This window comes from Arachis stenosperma, chromosome 1, assembly GCF_014773155.1.
Source record: "Arachis stenosperma cultivar V10309 chromosome 1, arast.V10309.gnm1.PFL2, whole genome shotgun sequence".
NCBI classification, from domain to species: Eukaryota; Viridiplantae; Streptophyta; class Magnoliopsida; order Fabales; family Fabaceae; genus Arachis; species Arachis stenosperma.
This window is the reverse complement of record NC_080377.1, coordinates 62,733,731-62,755,966: the sequence shown is the minus strand read 5'-3', so window position 1 is coordinate 62,755,966 and position 22,236 is coordinate 62,733,731. Positions and strand designations below refer to the sequence as shown.

Sequence of the window (22,236 nt, the reverse complement as noted above, 5' to 3'; positions counted from 1 at the left end):
ACGTAAACTGGCGTTTAACGCCAGTTCCATGTTGCATTTTGGCGTTGAACGCCAGAAACAGGTTGCAAGTTGGAGTTAAACGCCAGAAACAGGTTACAACCTGACGTTTAACTCCAGAAACAGCCCAGGCACGTGAAAAGCTCAAGTCTCAGTCCCAGCACACACCAAGTGGGCCCCAGAAGTGGATTTTTGCACTATCTATCTTAGTTTACTCATTTTCTGTAAACCTAGGTTACTAGTTTAGTATTTAAACAAATTTTAGAGACTTATTTAGTATCTCATGACATTTTTAGATCTGAACTTTGTATTCTCTGACAGCATGAGTCTCTAAACTCCATTGTTGGGGGGTGAGGAGCTCTGCAGCGTCTCGATGATTTAATGCAATTATTTCTGTTTTCTATTCAAACACGCTTGTTTCTATCTAAGATGTTCATTTGCACTTCAATATGAAGAAGGTGATGATCCGTGACACTCATCACCATTCTCAACCTATGAACGCGTGCCTGACAACCACCTCCGTTCTACATTAGATTGAATGAGTATCTCTTAGATTCCTTAATCAGAGTCTTTGTGGTATAAGCTAGAATCCATTGGCAGCATCCTTGAGAATCCGGAAAGTCTAAACCTTGTCTGTGGTATTCTTAGTAGGATTCAGGGATTGGATGACTGTGACGAGCTTCAAACTCGCGAGTGTTGGGCATAGTGATAGACGCAAAAAGGATCAATGGATCCTATTCCAGCATGAGTGATAACCGACAGATGATTAGCCGTGCGGTGACAGCACATCTGGACTATTTTCACTGACAGGACGGATGGTAGCCATTGACAACGGTGATCCACCAACACACAGCTTGCCATAGAAGGAACCTTACGTGCGTGAAGAAGATGACAGTAGGAAAGCAGAGATTCAGAAGACAAAGCATCTCCAAAACTCCAACACATTCTCCATTACTGCGTAACAATTACTAATTTCATGCTCTTTTACTTTTTACAATTGAAACTAAAGAACCCTATTGGCATCCTGACTAAGAATAATAAGATAACCATAGCTTGCTTCAAGCCAACAATCTCTGTGGGATCGACCCTTACTCACGTAAGGTATTACTTGGACGACCCAGTGCACTTGCTGGTTAGTTGTGCGGAATTACATAGTGTGAGTGTAATTTTTGTGTACCAGTTGTTGCCATGAAGGTTGACCATATGGTTGAGGTTCCTCCCACCTTTGATTGTTCCATCCTTGATGCATATCCTCATTATAATTCCTATTTCCTACAACATAGTTAGAACCAAACTCATAGCCAATTAGGTGAGAATTCACGGTAGCAAGGAAAAATAAAATCAAAAACTAATAAGAGACAATGAAAACAAACTCCTACAACTAGCAAAACTAGCAACCAAACTAAAAATCAAGCTAATCACAATATTAACATATATACAATAACTAATAACAAGCGCACATTTGCAATTCCCCAACAACAGGGTCAAAAACTTGATGTGAGAAAAATTGTCTGTTAAGAATTTTCACAAAAATAATCACGTCACAAGTATAGTTCCAAACCAACAAATAACCCTGAATCAAAGTTTAACTTCTTTGTCACTTAAGTCAAACCCAATAAAAATCGGGCATATTTAAACCACGGTTCGTCTCTCAAGGAATTGTATGGAAGTGTGCATATTATTGATTATGGGGTGTATATTTTTGGGGTTTTGGGTTTTGATGAACAAGAGATTAAAACTAACAACTAAGAAAAGTCCTAGCAAGGATTGAGAATTGGAATTCCTATCCTCATTATCATCCTCAATTCTGATGGTAAGTGTAAATTGCTTTCACTTAGTTATCCTCTAACAAATGAAGGAAAGTCAAGTGAGCAAAATTAACTTAAGTTCACAAGTCCTAATCAAAGACTAGATTTAGTGAAACTCAAGCCAACTAGCAACTTTTAATCACCAATTAACAAGAGACTTTGACAATTAAAGATTCTCCAAATTACTCAATCCAAGACAAGAACACAAAAATCTACTCTAAAACCCAACCAAACATTTTATCAAACACTTGAAAGGCGTAAAAAGAAAGCATGATAAAAGTGCAAGAATATAAAATCTATGGTTACCAAATGCAAGAAAAGAATAATAACAACTAAATTAAGCAACAATAAACAAAGAAACATCAAATTGCATTAAAGAAAATTAAGATCTAACAAGAGTTCATAAACATAAAAGTGACCAAAATAAGAAATTAACAAGAAGAACTAAGAAAATTAAAGCAATAGAACAAGGAAAAGTAAAGAAAATTAAATCAAAACAAGAATTTAAACCTAAATCTAAGAAGAAATTAAGCTAAGAAACCCTAAATTCTAGAGAAAAGAGAGAGTTTCTCTCTCTAGAATTTTATCCTAAAACATGGTAAAAAAAAACCTATTCTAACACTATTTGGTTCATCCCTTTTCAATTCTTGGGTTCAATAGCATCAGAAATGAGTTGGATCTGCTTGGATGGGCTCAGAAATTGCCACCAATGTATTCCCTTTAATGAGGTCACATGACAGTTGTCACACATACGCTTGGGTCACGCGTACGCGTGGCCTTGCAAGTTCCTTTATCACGCGTACGCGTGGGTCACGCATACACGTCGCCATGAATTTCTCCAATTCCTCATTTCTTTATGAATTTTCTACTTTGCATGCTTTTTCTTTCCGTCCTCAATTCAATCCTTGCCTTATAAAGCTATAATCACTCAACAAACATATCAATGTATCAAATGAAATTAAGGTAAATTAAATTTATCAAATTAAGAGTCTAAAAAGTATGTTTTTACTCTTAAGTACAATTTCAGGAGAATTTAGAAAACAATGCCATTTTAGTGAATAAATGTGAAAAAAATTGATAAATCCATTCAATACAAGATGAACCATAAAATTGTAGTTTATCATAGATGAAGGAGAATTTTCGACTGAGACTGACACAAATGATGGAGATTTGTGTCATAAAAAGAACCAAATCCCAACATCCTTGGCAAAAACTAATGTTGTCTCTTCTCAAGATAGAGTGTTTAGTGACAACAAAGACCTTCAAGACATGTAAGTTGGTGATTCATGCCTACAAATAGTGCAATTGTAATCTCAAATCTATGAGAAATCAACACATGGGCAATCAGTGAGCTTGTAAATTAATAAATCTGTACAGAAATAAACCAAAAAAAAAAATACTTGTTGATCCTGTATGTGGTGTCAAATGACACCACATTACCAAAGTACTCGTAAGAAGCTCTTGATCGAGCATCCGTCCAAACGCACATGCTTGAGATTATTGTCACTATAGACAATAATTTCATAAAAGAAATTTGGGTTCTGCTCTTTTATCCTCGTAAAATAGTCAAGCAAATCTCTTGCGCATTAGTTTCATCCCTATAGATTTAGAATTTACCATATAAATAATTCCTAACATCCTTCTCCACAAATGTGCTCGATGACTTCCTTAATGCGCTTGGAGAGTTCTTTATTTTTCTTAAACATCCATGACAAACTGAGATTACACCGGTGCATATGAGCTAATTTTACCTTCGACAGTCTTCACTGTCGAAACTCTGTGTCAAGCTTCACATAAATGCGAGCTTTACAATGTATAGATGACACCACGTTTGACCTTTGGGTTGAGGGATTCTTCTTTATTCGATATCCATCTCTATTGCATTGTATGAATTGATTAATGGGTGTCCTTCCGTATTTGTCTATGTTAGTGTTCCTTATACGAGACTCAAATCCCACTTTATTAGTATACTTATAGTAAAATTGGCGTGTTTTTTTGAGGATTTCAAATAACATCTCCATTTTTGGAATTTCCTCATCGAAAATGGTCGAATGAATCACATGACCTAGAAAAATAAAACATAACGACAAGAGTTGTGATAAAAAATGACAAAAGAATACATACATATATACATACATACATACATATATATTTCGCGATTAGACGTTTAAAATAAAAAGCTGGTGAAAAAATAGAAGAACACATAAAAAAATGATAAAAAAATATCAACTACTTCAGTCATGCACTCAGGTTTTATGACAGAGATGTTTGAATCACTACAAATATATACATTATGCGTATCAATATGGATATCAAATAAGTCAATTTCTTCTTACGACGGCTACATATTTAAGTTTAGCTCAAATATCATTTTGATGTCTGCGATATAATATTATGGTGAGGATAAATTAAAAAAGAAGAAAAATGATACTCAATTAAAGTTAAAGAAGATTTCAACAAATAAAGATATTTAAAATATCTATAAATAAATAAGATATAAAATTACCAAACAATCAAAAAATTAAATAAATTGGAATGAATAAATGTTTGTGTTCAAATAAGTAATAAAAAATATCAACTAATAATAAAAGGTTTAATTACTTTGTTGGTCCTTATAATTTTACCAAATTTTCAACTAAGTCCCTAAATTTTTTTCTTTTCAATTGAGTTTTTACACTACTTTTAATTTTGTAATTAGGTCATTTTCATGTCAAAAATATTAAAATTAACATAATATTTTTTTTTTCAAAATACATGCGATCGTCAAAGATCTAGTTAGGTTTTTAGCCAGTTAAAAATACCTTTAAATTTGCAAAGAAATATTAAGTTAACTCTAATATTTTTTAACTAGAAATTACCTCATTATAAATTAAAAATAGTATAAGAATTTAATTACAAAAAAAAAGTGTAAAGACCTAATTAAAAATTTAGTAAAATTTAAGGACTAATAAAATAATTGAACCTCATAATAAAATGAGATATGAATAATTCAAAAAGTATTTTGTGTGTGATTGTATTATTTTAGATGTATTATAGACTTACGCAATTAACTAATTTCAAAAATTAGTTAAAATATCGAACAATCAAAAAATAAAAATAAAAATGCTAATGTTCAAATAAGTAATGAAAAAATTCAACTAATAATAAGATCAGATATATTAAATATATTTTTATTGAATAAGATATAAAAAGATTCAATTTTATTTTTAAATTTTAAATTTTATTTGTATAATTTTAGATATGTGCAAAAAATATTTGTATATAATTAAATAATTTTAGATAAAAAATATTCCATTTTTATAAAACGCCATCCACCTCTTCTTATTTTGTGTGATGTTTTCCTTTACCTTACCGTGTGGATAAATTCAAGTTGTTATTTCCTATTATATTGTTCCTTTGAATTTACTTTATTAATAGAAAATAATAATAATAATAATAATAATAATAATAATAATAATAATAATAATAATAATAATAATAATAATAATAATAATAATAAATGAAAAGAAAGAGACTAACAGTGTACCACAACAAAGCCATGAATGAAACAGAAGAGTTCTGTCCAGAAAAAATGAACCTGCACATGGTGGCCGGTGATGACAATGAAAAATTTGAAATCAAAAAGTAACCGTTATTTTAAATGAAAAAAATAACAATCTCAATTAATAAAAAATGAAGTTACATAATATGTTCTATTTTTTTATGAATTTAGAATACAAATTTATTATAAAATATTTTAATTAATAAATTAAATTTAAAATATTAATTAATTTTATATAATGATTGAGTAAGAACTAAAATTAAAAGATACATAACATTTTCTTACTAATTAATATAATAATAGAATAATTATGTTTTTCTGTATTTTATTATAATTTCTTCCAATTTCGCACACTCATGGCAAAATTAATATAAAAAGTTATTTAGCGTAGTCACTGCATGCAAAATTGTTCATGACTCCTTGTATGTACAAACTCAATTTCACACTCACATAGTATGCGAAATTGGTAACAAATAGGTGTCTTTTCCCAATTTCGCATGCACTATCTGGCAAAATTAAAAAAGAAAAAGGACATGAACAAAATTTATAAAGAAAGAATCCTTATTGGACTTTTACTGTTGAGAAAGTAAATGAGATATATAGTCTTTTAAAGTGGCATGAGAGCTAAAAGCTTGAATTTTATAGAATGAAGTAATTAACAAACAATCCTATTAATTAAGAAGTTACTTATTGATTATTAATTTGTGTTTTTCAAATCACATATATAAATTTTGTTAGTCTTTTTATGTTTTTTTTTTATTTTGAAGTTTAATAAATTTGTTGGACTCCTTATAGTTTTATTCTTCAATTAGATTCTTATAATTTAAAAATTTATAATAAAATCCTTATATTAGATAAAAAAAATTTAATTGTCTTTTTTAATTTTTTTTGTTAAAAATTACAATATATTTTTGAATTATTGATTTTTATATTTGATGTAAAATTAATTATGAAATATTCTAAAAGCATATATGTTAGGATTAACATAATTTTTTTCTTGAAAAAGAATTAGTAAGGATCTAATTAAAAAATTTGTGAAACTATAGTAATTAATAAAATAATTATATTTTTTATAATTATCTATTATTTCTAAATTTAAAAAATATAAATTTTAATTTTTATGTCACTTTAAAATATTATATTTAATTAGATTAACTTTTTCAATATGAAAAGTCATGTTAATAATTTCTCAAATATTAATGAATCAAATGATATTTTTAATGAATTTTAAAAAATCTCTAATATTTACATTCTAAATTTATAAATTTGTAAAAACTTATATCTTTTAGAATTTTAACTAACATATAATTTTTTATTTTTATTAGTTTTAATTTCTTTATATTTTATTGAATCTATATGCAAATAAATTTTTGTTTGATATTTATATGTTTTAAAGTTAATATCCATTAACTTAAAGAGTAAAGACCTAATCAGATTTTTGTCCCTTTTTACAAAGAATAAAGCAATCCTTTATAAAAAAAATAAATAAATAATTCCATCCTTAATATTATTATTTTAGGATAATATGAACTTTCTATTAAAATATCTGTTAAATAATAAAGAAATTTGATTTTGTAAGACTTTTTATTTGTAATTTTAGAAATTTCAAGTTTTATAAAAAAAATTTTATAATAGTACCAAGTATTATCACTACTACCTCTACCGTTCTCATGTACATTATTATAACTTCTATTTCTACTAACAAATCATAATATAATACACAAAAATATATATTTTTTATTATTACATAAATTTTTAAATAATGAATTTTTTAAAATAAAAACAGGCACTTGTTATGAGAGAGTTTAGGTAATTAATAATTTTTAAGTCAATAGGTAACTAAATTATATTTTTCACGCTTTCTCATAAAAAAAGAAAAAATATTCATAATTAGAATTAGGGTTTACTTAATATGTGCTTTTAGAACGTATGATAAATTTATCATTTGTTAAAAATTTTAAATTTTTTATTTAATAAATATATTGAAAATTAAAATTTTTTATATTTTTAATTAAAAATTTTTAATTTATAAATTTTAACATGTACTTTTAGATAATATTTAGATAGTGTCCATTATATTTATTAGAGACATAGACATAATAGCACATATCTATATTTATTTGTTGAGACACATTATGTATATCAGAGATATACATAATAGCACCTGTCCATATCTATTTGTTGAGACACAAAATTGCATAAAACAGGAGCAGAGCCTCATGTAACTAAAGGGAACAATAGTCTTCCAAATTTTAATTTTTTTTTATAAATTGTGTACAAATTTTAATTTAGCTCTCTTCAAAAAGTTTATTTTATATATTCTCTTTCTATTACAAAATTAATTTTTGGCCTCTTCCTAAATTTTAATCTAACTCGTCTTTTTAAAATGTGACACTAAGACACAATCTATGACACGTGATTTTTTTTACTTTTATTCTAGCAATTTTTCAAAATTTTAACTTTATCCTTAACCTAAATTTAATCTCTCTTACCCCTCTTTTCTTCTCTCTTTTCTTCTTCCTCTTTCCTTCACCATCCCACTCCATTCCTTTGCCAGTGCTTATCTTTATACCATCGACATTGCTGTCATAGAGTCCTTCTTCTGTGTATTTCATCATCTTCTCTTCTACTGTACGTTTGTCTATTTTCATCATGCACTCTTTCTCTTTCACGTCTTATCACTCTCTATGTTCATCGCGTCACTCTTCCTCATTTGCATCGCACCTCTCTTTCACCATCGTCGCTGTTGTTATCATGTGCCTTTTTTGCGTTTGTCTTTATTAGTTTTTTTGTCTTCAGATTTGTATCATCTAACTCGTCTCCGCATTTTTTTCTATTGTGTTTTACAGATTTACAGGCCGAATCTTCCCCGCCTTTCCATCACCATTTCAATCTTTTTCAATCTCTGTTTTAATTTCTTTTTCTTTTTATCAAATAATGATTAATTGATTATTGATTTTATTTTATTTTTTTTCAAAAATTGTTTGTTAAGTTGATGATTGAATTAGAATTGTTGATAATAGTATTTTAGACTAAAATTGAAAACTAATGGTGGTGATGGTAGAAAGAAATGACAGTGATACATAGTAAATTGGTGATAATGGTAGTGAAGCAGTGGTTACTATTTGAAGGATAAAATTGATATTTTATTTAGACTATTATGTCTTATGTATTATTACCAAATACAATAAAAAATATTGTATATTTGTATGTTTGGTGACTATATAAATGTGTATTTGTGTATATGTATTTATGTCCAAAAAATACTAGTCAAACACTCCTTTAAACACAAGATAGATAAATTCTTAGAATTATAATACTTATTAACTAATCCTTTTAAGCTTCAATTATTGCACTAATGACATCGAATTGATCCGTCTCATTGCATTAATGAGGTTGGAAGTAGTCTTACTGTTGAAAATCACTCTCTAAGTGAGTAGACAAAGATAGCATTGGAGAGGTCAAATGGATCCGCAATAATGAGATTAGAAATCGTATCGTTGAAAATAACTCTCTAAGACAAAGACTTCGCTGGTCCAATCCATTCGTAGCAATTTAAAGTAGATGACTTATCATTATTAGCCTCTTTTCCAACTAAGATGAGAAGTACACTTAACGGAGAAAAGAAAAAGAAAAGAGAGAATAATAATTTCCTTTAAAAAAAAAAAAAGAACTTGTTGTATTGCTTCGTGAAACGTTACTTGATCATAGCAAGCATGAATAAATCAAGATTTTAGCTATTTTGAAAGTACCAAAACATGAATTTAAATTATTTTCTCATAATTCCATAAACTGAAAATGCATTTCTTCACCTCAATATTTTTAGAGTTTTGCTAAAAACAATGTTTTACGGACACTTGCCAATGTTTTTATTAATTTCAATACTTTTTTAATGTATTTATTAGAAAAAAATATTTTTATTTTTCATAATGACTCATTAGTCTATTTTCAAGAAATATTAGTTCACCTACCATCTCACAACATTTAAGGACAAATTAAATGCTTCAGATGACTTTTTCATATCAAAACAGAAGAAGCAGCGGATGACATTTTTAATATGGAAAAACAAATTTAAGTTCTAACCAAAGTAATGGCTATTAACTTTTGTGAGTCACTCTATAACCTCCATTTACTTACATAAGAAATTAGTTCATCCAAAAAGAAAAGAAAAACCTTCCATAAAAAACTTATTGCACAAATTCTCAAAGAATTAACTTAATGTTTTTTTTTTTTTCAAAATTTGATAAATTGTAAATGTATTTTCTTTTCCGTTTACATATTTTTTTTTAGAATTTTGCTAAAAAAATCTTAAAAACACTTGTTAAGATTTTGATATAACAACTTTTTATTGAAAAATAAAAAAAAAAACTTTTTAATTTTTTTTCTTTATTTTTTTAAACATTTCTATTATAAGTAACTCTAAAGACACTTGGACACCAAAAAAAAACCCCTAAAAATACTTGTTAATATGATTTTTTTTTCTCTACGGTATTTTTTTAATTCGACAGGTCAATGACTAATTTGTTGTGAATTCAAACATTCGATATTTACTTAAGCAGACAAGAGAGCTGACTACTTAAACAAGTCAAGTGAGTTAATATGATCCATTTTTTATTTGTTGTTTTTGTCCATAATAACGGCCCATTATTCTACTATCAAGGATGATTAGTTCCCCTACCAGCTCATATCATTTTAGTCCATGTAACCACTTCAAATGACTTTTTCCGATAAAAAAAATTCAAATGACCTTTTTAATGAATTTTTTAAATAAAATAAATATTTTATTTATCGAAATAGACAATTTATAACTTTTTTATAAAAATGTATCTTATATCTTATTTTGTTTATAGTGTAAACAAATTAATACTACATATATTTCGTTTACTGTAAATGAAATAAGGTATAAAACGATGTGGTCATATCACGTTTATACACATGGTGTGTAATGTGCTTATTTTGTTTAAAATATAAACAAAATACGTATAATATTACTGTAAACGAAATAAGACTGGACGACGCCTATATATATGTATTTCGTCCACAACGGCTGTTTGTACCTTAAACTATCTATTTCTTTAACTTTTCTCCCACTTTTACCCTTCTCTAATCAAATTTATGACTTACTTCAAGATTATGGCACGCACCGATAATCACGATGTGGACATTAACCGACTAAACGCGAAATGGCATATTGCGGGGGCAGCCGATTTTGAACTTGGTGTTGTTTTTCGTTTTATGTTTATGTTAAAACATAGATGTGTTTCCATAGTTAGGGTACTTTTATAGAAGTAGTATGCAATAGATGTTAGGCGTATGAATATATTGTTAGGAATGATTTAAATGATGCCGTGTGATGTTAGGTATACTTTGACATGGATTTAGTAGTTAAATATTTATTTAGAATTGTTTTCCTTTCATGTAGAATATTAAGCATATTTTTATTATTTTAGTTATTAAAATTTTTTGGTGAACTTAATTGTCCAAGTGCCTCCCGTCCCTTCTTGACGAACAACTACTGCAACCTCTCGTAGGTGCATTACAGGATGGCTGAAATTAGTAGATAGTGTGTACTCTTGAGCACAACATTTATGTACTCGGAGAGGTTCGTCGTCATGTGCCCAAATCGGCAACCGCTATCATAGTGTTGGAGTCAAATCTCTTTGTTGAACCTACCAGCTCAATCCACTATCTCCCGTGACAAATCCCTCAATGCATCCATGTACCACTCGTACCTAGTCTTGCTTGGACTGTAAGCAGCATTTATTAGATACCTCTTTTTCTTGGCAAAATTGAAACAAGATATGAAGTTCGTCACCATGTACCGGACACAGTAAGTATGAAAACACTCTAGGATGATGCCAACCACTATCGTCTACTTTTAGTACAGCCTTGATCGTCTGAGATCTATCTGAAATAATCAACAGGACTTCCTGTGGGGTGACGTGCTGTCTCAAATTAATCAAAAAGAAAGACCATGACTCCATCGTCTCAGACTCAACAATTGCAAAGACCACAGAAAGAATATTACTGTTACCGTCTCGTACCACCGCAATAAGCAAAACACCACCATATTTGTCATACAGGTGCGTGCCATCGACAGAGACGAACGACTTGCAATGCACAAAAACCTCCACACAGGTAGGGAATGCCCAAAATACCTTATCAAACATGCTACAATCACGCACCATGAGGTTCCCGTCATAGTACGGTACAACAACGATCTCACATATCATTCCGAGACAACAACTCTGGAGTACTTGCAGCAACCTAGGCACCTTATTGTATGACTCTTCCTAATCACCGTATATCTGCGCAATTGCCTTTTATTCCATCCATACCTTTCTGTACGATGGTTTAAAGTGATAACTTTACCTAACTGCATCTTGTAGGACAGAGATGCCGACGGATAGGCTGGATTGTACCAATGGTAGGATGACACGGCAAATGAGACTACTGTCCAATTGGCAGTGGTCTTGAGACATAGTAGGGGCTAAACACATTTGCACTCTCCCACTATATGCACCTCATTAACAGAATAGAACAACCATGATTGACATGTACAACAAGCATAACAATGATAATTGAGAATACAGAATACAATTAAACTTGAATTCACCAATATCCGAGATTTTGTTGGAGAGCGACACGAAGACTCCAAGGGTAGCTTAATTCATATTGTCGGCAATGCACATGGTACTATCCGACTCTAGAACTCGGTATTCAGCACTTCTGCGAATGCTATAGTTCTTGACACCCTGTAACACTGCATCTCTGCTTTTGAATCTTTGGCCAACCCAAAACTCTACACTACCGTCTAAGTTGTAATCATCTTAACCCGTGTAAGAAAATGGATTTTTGTCTTGCATCGTGATTCGGTATTTTACAACCCACAAACTAACCGGCAAGTGCACCGGGTCGTACTAAGTAATACCTTACGTGAGTAAGGGTCGATCCCACGAGGATTGATGGATTAAGCAACAATAGCGTTTGATAGGATTAGTTAGACAAGCAAAAAATAGTGTTGGGAGTTCAAAGAGCATTAAAAAGTAAATCAAGAATTTTAGAAAGGCAGATAAATAAGTTGGGAATAAAATATTGAGAAAGCAGTTAAGGTTTCAGAGTTAATCTATTTTCTGGATTAACTTTTATTACTAATTAATTTCATCATGCAAGATTTAATTTCATGGCAAACTATATGTGACTAGACCCTAATTCCTTAGACCTTCCTAGTCTCCTCTAAAATTCATTAACTGCCAATTCCTTGGTCAATTAATTCCAATTAGAGGGTGATGATCAATTTCTAGTTTATATGCCAAAAGAATCCTAACTATCCAAAAATAAGGGGATTATATGTCATGTATTCCATTAAATACAAACAATTAGAAATTCAGTATAATATGTTTTCAAGCTGTTGTTCAAGTAAAGAGCTTTTCCAAATTTTACAAGAATTTAATTAGAACATGGGTCATACTTCTGTTCCACCCATATTCATAAAATAAAGAACGAAAACAATTATTGAAATATAAATCAAGACATGAATTAAATTAAAAAGATCAAACTAATGAATCCATGAAAATAGACAGAGTTCCTAACCTTAACAATGGAGGATTAGTTGCTCATGGTTCAAAGAGAAAAATAAGAATTGTCAAAATGTGTGTGTCTAAATGTACCGAGTTTCCATCTGAGGGCATCTAAATTCCTATTTATAACTAATCCTAATAAATTTAAAATCAAATTATCTAAAAATAATATCTTTTCCTAAAAGATAAGATTTGAATTTAAATTCGAATTAATTAACAAATCTTCAGTTGATGGGTGGGGACTACTTGATTTGTCCATTCTACAGCTTCTAATATGTGTTTTCTGGGCTGGAAACTGGGTCAAAACAGTCCAGAAATCGCTCCCAGCGTCTTTTTGCATTTTTCTGCACGTGGCGCATGTCACGCGTACGCGTCAGTCACGTGGACACGTCGCTGGTCTTCTTCGCGAGTCACGCGGACGTGTCGGTCACGCGGACGCGTCGCTGAGCAAATCTTCAAATCACGCGTACGCGTCAGTCACGCGTATGCGTCGCTATGGATACTTCCAGATCACGCGCACGCGTCAGGCACGCGTGTGCGTCGCTCCTCGCAGCCATCTCCTTTGATTCTTATGCTGCAGAAACTCCGTCAAATTCTGCCGAATGCTACCTAAAATAAATAAAATTGCCCAAAACTCAAAATAGCATCCGTAGTGGCTAAAATATAATTAATTCTTAATTAAACTCAGCAATTTAAGTGCAAATTCACTAGGAAAAGATAGACAAGATGCTCACGCATCACATCGTGTCCAGATTCAGTATATGATAGTGACTAGAGACGGATGACAAGGCCGAAATTGGGTGCGGGACAAGCAGAAGATACCAACGTGATGGCTCAACCGGGGTCTTCGGTACAAACTCCTCCTCATCATCATCTTCAGAAGAACTGTTCTCATTACTATCCGCAACATACTCCTCGTCTGAGTCCTCACCATCAATGTCCATGTCTTCCGCTGGACTCGCCACGTGTATCGGTGGTGGTGTGAGATGTGGATCATCCTGCACAAAGTCCGACTGTCCAGATCCACCACCACCGACATCACTAACCTCTACAGAAAGCTCCATCATTTGTTCTGCCATGATTCTCCCACAGATGAAACCAAAAAGCTCCATTTTTCATTGGTGCTAGTATCCTATACCCCACCCTTCCGATCCCTTTTCTCCCACTACCACCAACGCTACTCAATATCAGACTCTTCAACTCGGACAAAGAACTTACTCGTCAGGTACGTAACAGAATTGGATTCTCATACTCAAATACCACCTCATCATCAATGTTTCTCATATGACAGTTGAGATACACACTTACAACCAAATATCGACTACTATTGGACATTTTGGTTTATTTTTGGAAGAAAAGGTAGAGAAGAAGTAGTGAAATATTTGTGAAGAATACAAAAAGGTTACACATCATTTTATAGTTGTTAAAAATTTGTTGTTAAGTATCTCGTTTACACTGTATACGTCATAATTATTCACGTATTTCGTTTACAGTGTAAACGAATTAATACTACACGTATTTCGTTGACATTGTAAACGAAATATTTACATTCCCCGTTTTCATGCCTTATCTTGTTTATAATATAAGCGAAATACGTGTAGTATTAATTTGTTTACACTATAAAAGAAATAAGTGTAAACGAAATATTCACATTCCTCGTTTCATGTCTTATCTCGTTTATAATATAAGCGAAATACGTGTAGTATTAATTTGTTTATACAGTAAAAGAAATATGACATATCATGCATTTTAGTAAAAATGCTATAAATTTGTCTTTTTCAATAAATAAAATATTTATTTATTTTATTTAAAAAATCCCCTTTTTGATATGGGCAAATAAGTTCTAATGCAAACTAATGGCTGTTAATTTTGTGTCAATTTTAATTATTTCTAGTATTTTAGTTGATTTTGTCTATCCATATTACTATTGCTTGTTATATGATTCCTTGTAATACTAATAAGTCTGAGATGTACTTGAATAGCCGAAACAAGTTGCTATAAATCATAGAAAACAAAATAAGAGAAAATGTTGAGAGTGGGATTTGAACCTACGCCCTTTCGGACCAGAACCTTAATCTGGCGCCTTAGACCAACTCGGCCATCTCAACTTTTAATGCTACGTGTTTCACATTACTTTTAGATAAATAAATAAAAGCATTTTGTAAGAAGAAATGTCTACAAAACTTCCATAGATGATCATGTTAAACTGAATTTAGTTAGTCAACTTGTCAACTCCTTGATTTGAGTAGTAGTATAGTAGTTTGTTACTAAAGCATGAAATAATTAAGTTAACTCAAATGACATGTTCAAACTTGATAGCTTGACTATTATTTACCGATAAATAAAAAAAATCTCTAAAGTCAAAAAGATATAAGAATTTAATTATTATTGATTTTATAATTTACATCGTATGTGAATTTTATTATTTTAATATAATGATAATTATTATTAATAGATCCTTACTTTCTCACTTTAAAAAGTTTAATCCTGAAAAAAAAAAGAATATTGTTTATATATATATATATATAAGAAATAGGCAAGAAATTTAGTGTACGAAGTTTTTTTAAAATAGTTTTCATTATATATAATTATATATAGAAAATATATTTTTATATTTCAAAAATTTTAATCTAAAATCTTAATTAAATATTTTTATTATCTCTCAACTCAATAAGTCAAGAATTAATATATCGCGAATTTGAGCTCCTTTTAAGCATTTTTCGTTGGTCAATGAATTACTATATATACAAAACAAAATTCAAACCTTCAATACTTATTTAAATAAACACTCGACCAATTCAAATTGTTTATTGCTGTACATATTTATTCTATAAAAAAGAATATTTGGAGAAAGGTTATGCAAAGAAACTAAAACCATGCAGATTTGTAATAACCAACGGTAATAGTTTTTTAAGTAATTCTTAAAGATTTGAGATGTATACATTTCAGTATATGCAAGTGTTCATACCGTGGTTCAATATTAGAGTCAGAATCAAAATAAAAGTCTAATCTACAAAATTCAAAAGAGTCTAAAAGATCCACATGACCAGATTGTTTGACTTAAGTGAAAGTGTGGTTGCTTGATCACTTATCCGACCTGACTTGGCGATGAGAAAAGGATCACAACAAACTATAAAACATAAGAGAAATAACTATCCATTTTTATAGGTGGTGGGAGAGTTACAAAGTGATAATTAGGCCATCACTCCATTTGTAAAAATACTCTATCATACACATATATTTTTAACTTTAATTCAAAAAAAAAACTCTTTTCAAAATCTTTCTGGCTTAAACATCAAAATTTCTTGTAGATATTATTTCCATTTTCACTCAAAGACTTTGAATAATTTCGCCTTGCTAAAAAAGACATCAAATTTTTCATCAAAAAGAATTTAGACCTTAAATTTAAGCCCAACTACATCAATTTTAGATAATCTGCAGAATAACAAGCATGTTTATTTTATTTTATTTTATTTATCAAAGGCTGATATCATTCATTCATCATAAAATATTACAAGCTGGACTTTGAAGGGAAGTAATAAAATAAGGGTGTGATTCCGAAATAAAATAGGTAAAAAGCTAAATATTATGGATGTGTTTGGGAATAAAAAAAAAAAACTGTTTGATTTGGATCTTATAGGTTCAAAATAATCCTAGTTAGAATGTAGAGAGATCAACTTAAAAGTCAAGAGAGGAGGCAAGTACAACATTCTCCTCATCAGATGTTCGCTTGCCTTCAAATTCAAATGCGTTAAACAAGAATTATTTAGATACAACAAATATAGTTAGACATGCATACTAGTATATTAAATAATTGAGTCTAATTAGGAACTAACTATTATAAGCTAACATTAATTAAATTTTTTTAATATTCAAATGAACATCTAAAACCACAACAAATTTTACTAAAACAAAACAAATGAAAGTGGAATAGAATATCCACAACGTAACAATGTCTTCTTTGATGCATTTTCCAACTCCAATTTCATCCGTCATCTTAATATACTTTGTTGTCTTCTATCTTTCTTAATGCGAAAACATATATTTTGTTGTCTTCTATCTTATTTTCTTGGTACGTATAAATAATTCATGTCACATTCTGTAACAGTAAATATCTCATCAGTTAGAACTATTAGCTTCGTACATATATAATGTCACTGCAATAAACATGCATTTGAACACAAACACCCAAATGTACTTACACACCAATAACTAAGAAATTAATAAAGCAGAAACTGCATGTGCATTTATAGGACTTTGGATTGGGATGCTAACCTTTGCTCACATCTGTAATCCGGATGACACAAAGATTCCAAGAATTAAGCGAGATAATCAGTTGCAGGGCAACTCTCCTTTGGCAAAAACTCGATGATTCATTGTCTAATAATGAATTTTGCCAAAGGAGAGTTGCCCCGCAGCCGATTTGCTTAGTAGTTCTTAAACACAGCCGGCTTCTTGATGCAAGTGACACAGCTACAAGAAGCATTTATATATGAACCAAAGAAGCAGCATATGCTAAAGGATATGCTTTGAACTCATTCCATGGAAGCTATAATAATGAGGCTTTCTATGAAAAGAAAGGACATCATCAAATTCTTACCCCAATAATCAGTGTTAGAGATTCTAATTAGCTCTCTTAGCTTTCTCTTTGCATATATAAATGTTTCTCAGCTGTGTTTTGGTGATGGGCCACCGAGGAACACTGTGGAAAAGGGTTCTAATCCTGTGGAGGCTAGGGTAGAGATGCCTTGTTTAGCCTATAGAAAGATGGCAACAAAATCTTGGTCTTTTGGTATATCCCATGACATATTCTTCTTCCTATATATTTATTTATTGTTTTAAATTTGTATTTCTTTTTCTCTTGATTTTATTATTATGTGATTATAAATGGTTTCGTCACTCGTTTTCAAGTGACTGAAAATTCAAACCTCCCATGGATAGATATGAATGTTGACATCTGCGCAAGCTATTGTGATAAGTACGTTATCACACTAATTTTATTTAGTAGTTTCTACGATTTATTATATTAAGAAATATGAAATAATGATAATATGAAGATTATTAAGTATAATTAGTAACACAAAGTTACACAAACGTTTCTAAGTTACAAAACTTCGATGAGAAATATTAGAGAGTTAATATTAACTAACACTTTATAAAAATATATTACTGTTATATGATTGTAATTGTTTACTCTTTAGTGTTAGGCTGGGTCTCTTGTGGCTAAGGAATCCACGCATGGCTAAGGGTGGTTTAGAGTTGACCAACAAGGTTTGGTTGACACTTGGCCTAGGTACTTTCAAGAGAAACTTTCGAATGAGACGCTAATTAGTACTTAAGATAAATTATCGTTGAGTTTAACAAACAAATAAAAACATTTTGATGATGATAAATATAGTATTATTTGAGTTGATAATTAAAGTGTGTTTTTGATGTGTTATTTAGTGATGTAGGCTCAAGTAAAAAATATTAGTATTCAGCCCAAATAAACCAAAATCACAGCACAATGAAGTAAATTACTAAACCACTAGTCCAGTCTATTGTCTTCAGGAAGAGAAGAAGCAAATAGATGATGGTGGAACTTTGGTGTCTTCAGGTAATACACAGGAAAAAAAAAAGTTTTATTTTTCCATTCTAACACCAAAGAGGAAAAAAAGAAAAGCTAATTAAGGAAGTCATGTCAAATCAAAATCAACAAAAATAAGTTAAGCACAATTAAAAAAAAAGTAATTTGTTTCTATTAACATATAAAATAATTGTTTATTACTGTTTTTTCTTTTCCTTTCCACCACCATTTCGGATGATATAAAAAAAGTAGTGGCTATTTTTTTCTGCTGTGAATCAAATTTTTAAAATTATTTTTTGGAGTTAAAATACAAGATTAAGAATTTGGATGTGGCAAATCCATTGAAAAATCTAAGATTTATAAAACTATCGCTACTCATCCTTCACAATATTACGATTTTTTGGGCTAATTAAAGAAAAAAGAGGTAAGATCTCAATTGGTTCAAGATTCAAGGAGTTGACTTGTGAAGCGAACTTTAGCTGAGAAAATAGAGCTCATATAAACAGGAAAATAAACTTTATTTTTGCTCAAGGAGAGAGAACCAGAATTTGAGTTTCATTGAGAGCTTCCTTGTAAGAGTTCAACGTTTTGGATAGTGTTTTTACATCAAAGAAACATTTTGCCAAGATAGAGAGCTCTGAAATTTGGTATGAGATCAGCGTGCGAACGTTATACCCATTGTTTTAACCCTAACCTGTTTTATAACCTTTCGCCGCCTGGCTCTACCATCACATGTTTGAACTATATAATCTTTTGCATCAAGCTTATCTTGTATCTTCTGTTTCACACCGCACTTTTACCCTTATACCTTTATGCCATATGAAAATCCAAGTATTTGAGACTGTATACATATGAGCTGAGACTTTTTTTTTTCTTTTTTGATAAGGTGTTTTAAAAGTAAAGTGTTGAAACTATGTAATATTTTGTGTATTTTGTTAATTTTTAACAACGAACATTTTTATAAGTGAGGTAGGATGTAGGACTCCAAATTTTTGGAAATTAAATAATAAGTTATTTATGATTTATTGTATTTATTTAAGAATATATTTTAAAAACCAACAGCTAATCATAACGTTTTTAAGAAAAATATTTAATTTTTCAGAAATCCAAAATCTTTCTTTTCTTATAAGAAATCTTAATCAATTTCTTAGACTGTATGAATGACCAACCTGTTCCAAGCATAGGTTCATTAAGTCTATGCTGAACCAGCTTGATTTTTCATACTTTACTAGTACCTCAATCAGAAATCAATCACGACCCCTAACTCGAACAACTCAATTAAATCAGCAATCAAATCATCACATTAGGAAAACAACCCTCAGCTTCACCACCACCAGTGTAAGGGATCTTTTAGTTACACACACATACAATACAAATAAGGAAAACATAGATAGGATGCAAATACAGCAAGTAAGCCAAATAGCAGATAAGCATAGTTAAACAGATAAACAAACCAGAACAATGCACACCAAGTAAAATATACAAATGCATATGATGTATGTCTATCCTATGGCTAATGAGCTCATTTGTCAGTTAAACAGCCAACTCGACATGTTCTGATACCTACACATTGGACAGTCCCTCAATAATATCCATGGAAAAAATTCCAAGCTCATCCATGGGGAGAGACAAAGCCCCAAGTTCAAATTCATATATATATGCATGCCCATGAAAAAATTCGGGGAGTTAAAGTGTTCGGTCATATCTTACGTACAGATGGTCAATAATTTGTCTCAATTTTGCAAGTCTCATTTACTTTTAGCTCATTTTCATCATCAATTCATATTAGTTCATATCTCATTGAAATCTCAAATTCATCATTCCTCATTATCACAACTACCATTCGGTTCACCAATAATTTAAATGCAAAACATAACTCGTTCTTTTCTAAATAAATCAAACTTAAAATATATAATCTTTAAAACAAAATCTTTCTAAATAATAACTTCAAACAAAACTTTCTGATTTTTATAAAAATTTCGACAGCATCTCCTCTAAAACCGGACTCTGCCACCCTTCTCGAGTCCTATCCAAATATTCCTCAAACTCTTTTAAATTATTTCCAAAATCAAACCAATCCCAATATCTAAAATCATTTTCAAATCTCAAAAATCGTTCCTGATAAATCAACAATCCAAATCCAATGTCTTAAATCCTTTTCAATAAATCAAACTCATTTCCAATATCAAAACATTTTAAAATCTCAAAAAAATCAATTCGGCAACCGCCAATTCAACAAAAATCAATCAATACCCAAATTATTCAATCTTCTCAAACCAATCCATAAGACTTACGAAATCACAAAAATATACATTTCACATTAATATCGACTTGTAACAATTCTTAAAAGTAAAACAAGTTTAAGAAAAGCTCCCCTATCTCGAATAATTGAAACCCATAAACCAAACGCGTTAACAAACCCTTTTCTCTCAGCTCGCAATCAGCGACAGCCGCAACCACAGCTTCATACCACTTTTGCAGCAACCACGACAACTCTAATCGCAATGTGTAATGACTGTAACTCGACCCTACGTTATCAAAATCTTAGAAACTCTACCAGGCTATAACAGAATACTGATTTCAAGGGGTCGAGAACGAAATGCTTATCAATGAGACAGGGATTCCACCAGCGGTTACCGTCAACAGCGGCAGTGGTGGCAGTGCCCGTAGCGGACAGCCCAATGGCGATGGCGACAGAACACTCGGTAGTGACTGCGAATCCAACACGGCTTCCTCCTCTCCATCGCGTTCTGGTCCTCCGGCGACGACGTGTACGGCGACAGCAATGGCCTCTATCTACATCAGCGGCAATGACTGATAAACCCCATTTGTAGGGTTTATCTTGTATTGATTTTAGGGGATTTTATCACCTTTTACCCACATTTATTCAATGAAATAGCATGGTTTTGTATATTCTCCTTTAATTGTGCTTAAGAGTGAAAACATGCTTTTTAGGTCTTAAAATAGATAAATGTAATTCACCTTGATTCCATTAGATGTCTTGATATGTTTGTTAAGTGATTTAAGGTTTAGGAGGCAAAGATTGGATCAAGGGAATGAAGAAAGAAAGCATGAAAAGTTGGAGAACTCATGAAGATAAGAAAGAACCGGAAAGCTGTCAAGCCAACCTCTTCGCACTTAAATGACCATAACTTGAGCTACAGAGGTCCAAATGATGCGGTTCCCATTGGGTTGGAAAGCTAACATCCGGGGCTTCGCAACGATATAAAATTTGCTATAGTGCTACACGTATAGGTACTGTACGCGTACGCGTCGATGTCCACACGTGATTTTTAAAGAGAAACTCGTGGCCAGCGATTTTAGAAGCCTTGTGGGCCCAATCCAACTCATTTCTGATGCTATTTAAGTCAAGGATTGAAGGGGAATCAACATACTTTACATACTTTTCATACTTTTTGACCATTAGTCATAGTTTAGTTTTAGAAGTAGTTTCTAGAGAGAGAAGCTCTCACTTCTCTCTAGGATTAGGATTAGGATTAGTTCTTAGATCTAGGTTTTAATCTTTGCTTTCTTCTACTTCTACCTTTCAATTCCTTGTTGTTACATTCATCTTCCTCTATTCTTTTGCTGTAATTTCCTTTATGTTGTTCTTGCATTTTGTTGTAGATCTACTTTTGTTCCTCCTATTCTCTTTCAATTCAATTAGACGTAATTCATAATAATTGTGTTCATTTGATTTGTTGTTGTTTAATTCCTTGCAATTGAGTAGTGTAGATTTACTTT

The 22,236-nt window shown here is 30.9% G+C and overlaps 1 non-coding gene across 1 annotated transcript; it reads right to left on the bottom strand.

Annotated features, from left to right (window-relative positions):
- Positions 1-14,953: 14,953 nt before the first annotated feature.
- On the bottom strand, positions 14,954-15,034 carry TRNAL-AAG (transfer RNA leucine (anticodon AAG)). The gene has a single exon. It is a non-coding gene; the product is annotated as a tRNA-Leu (tRNA).
- Between the last annotated feature and the right edge of the window lie 7,202 nt (positions 15,035-22,236).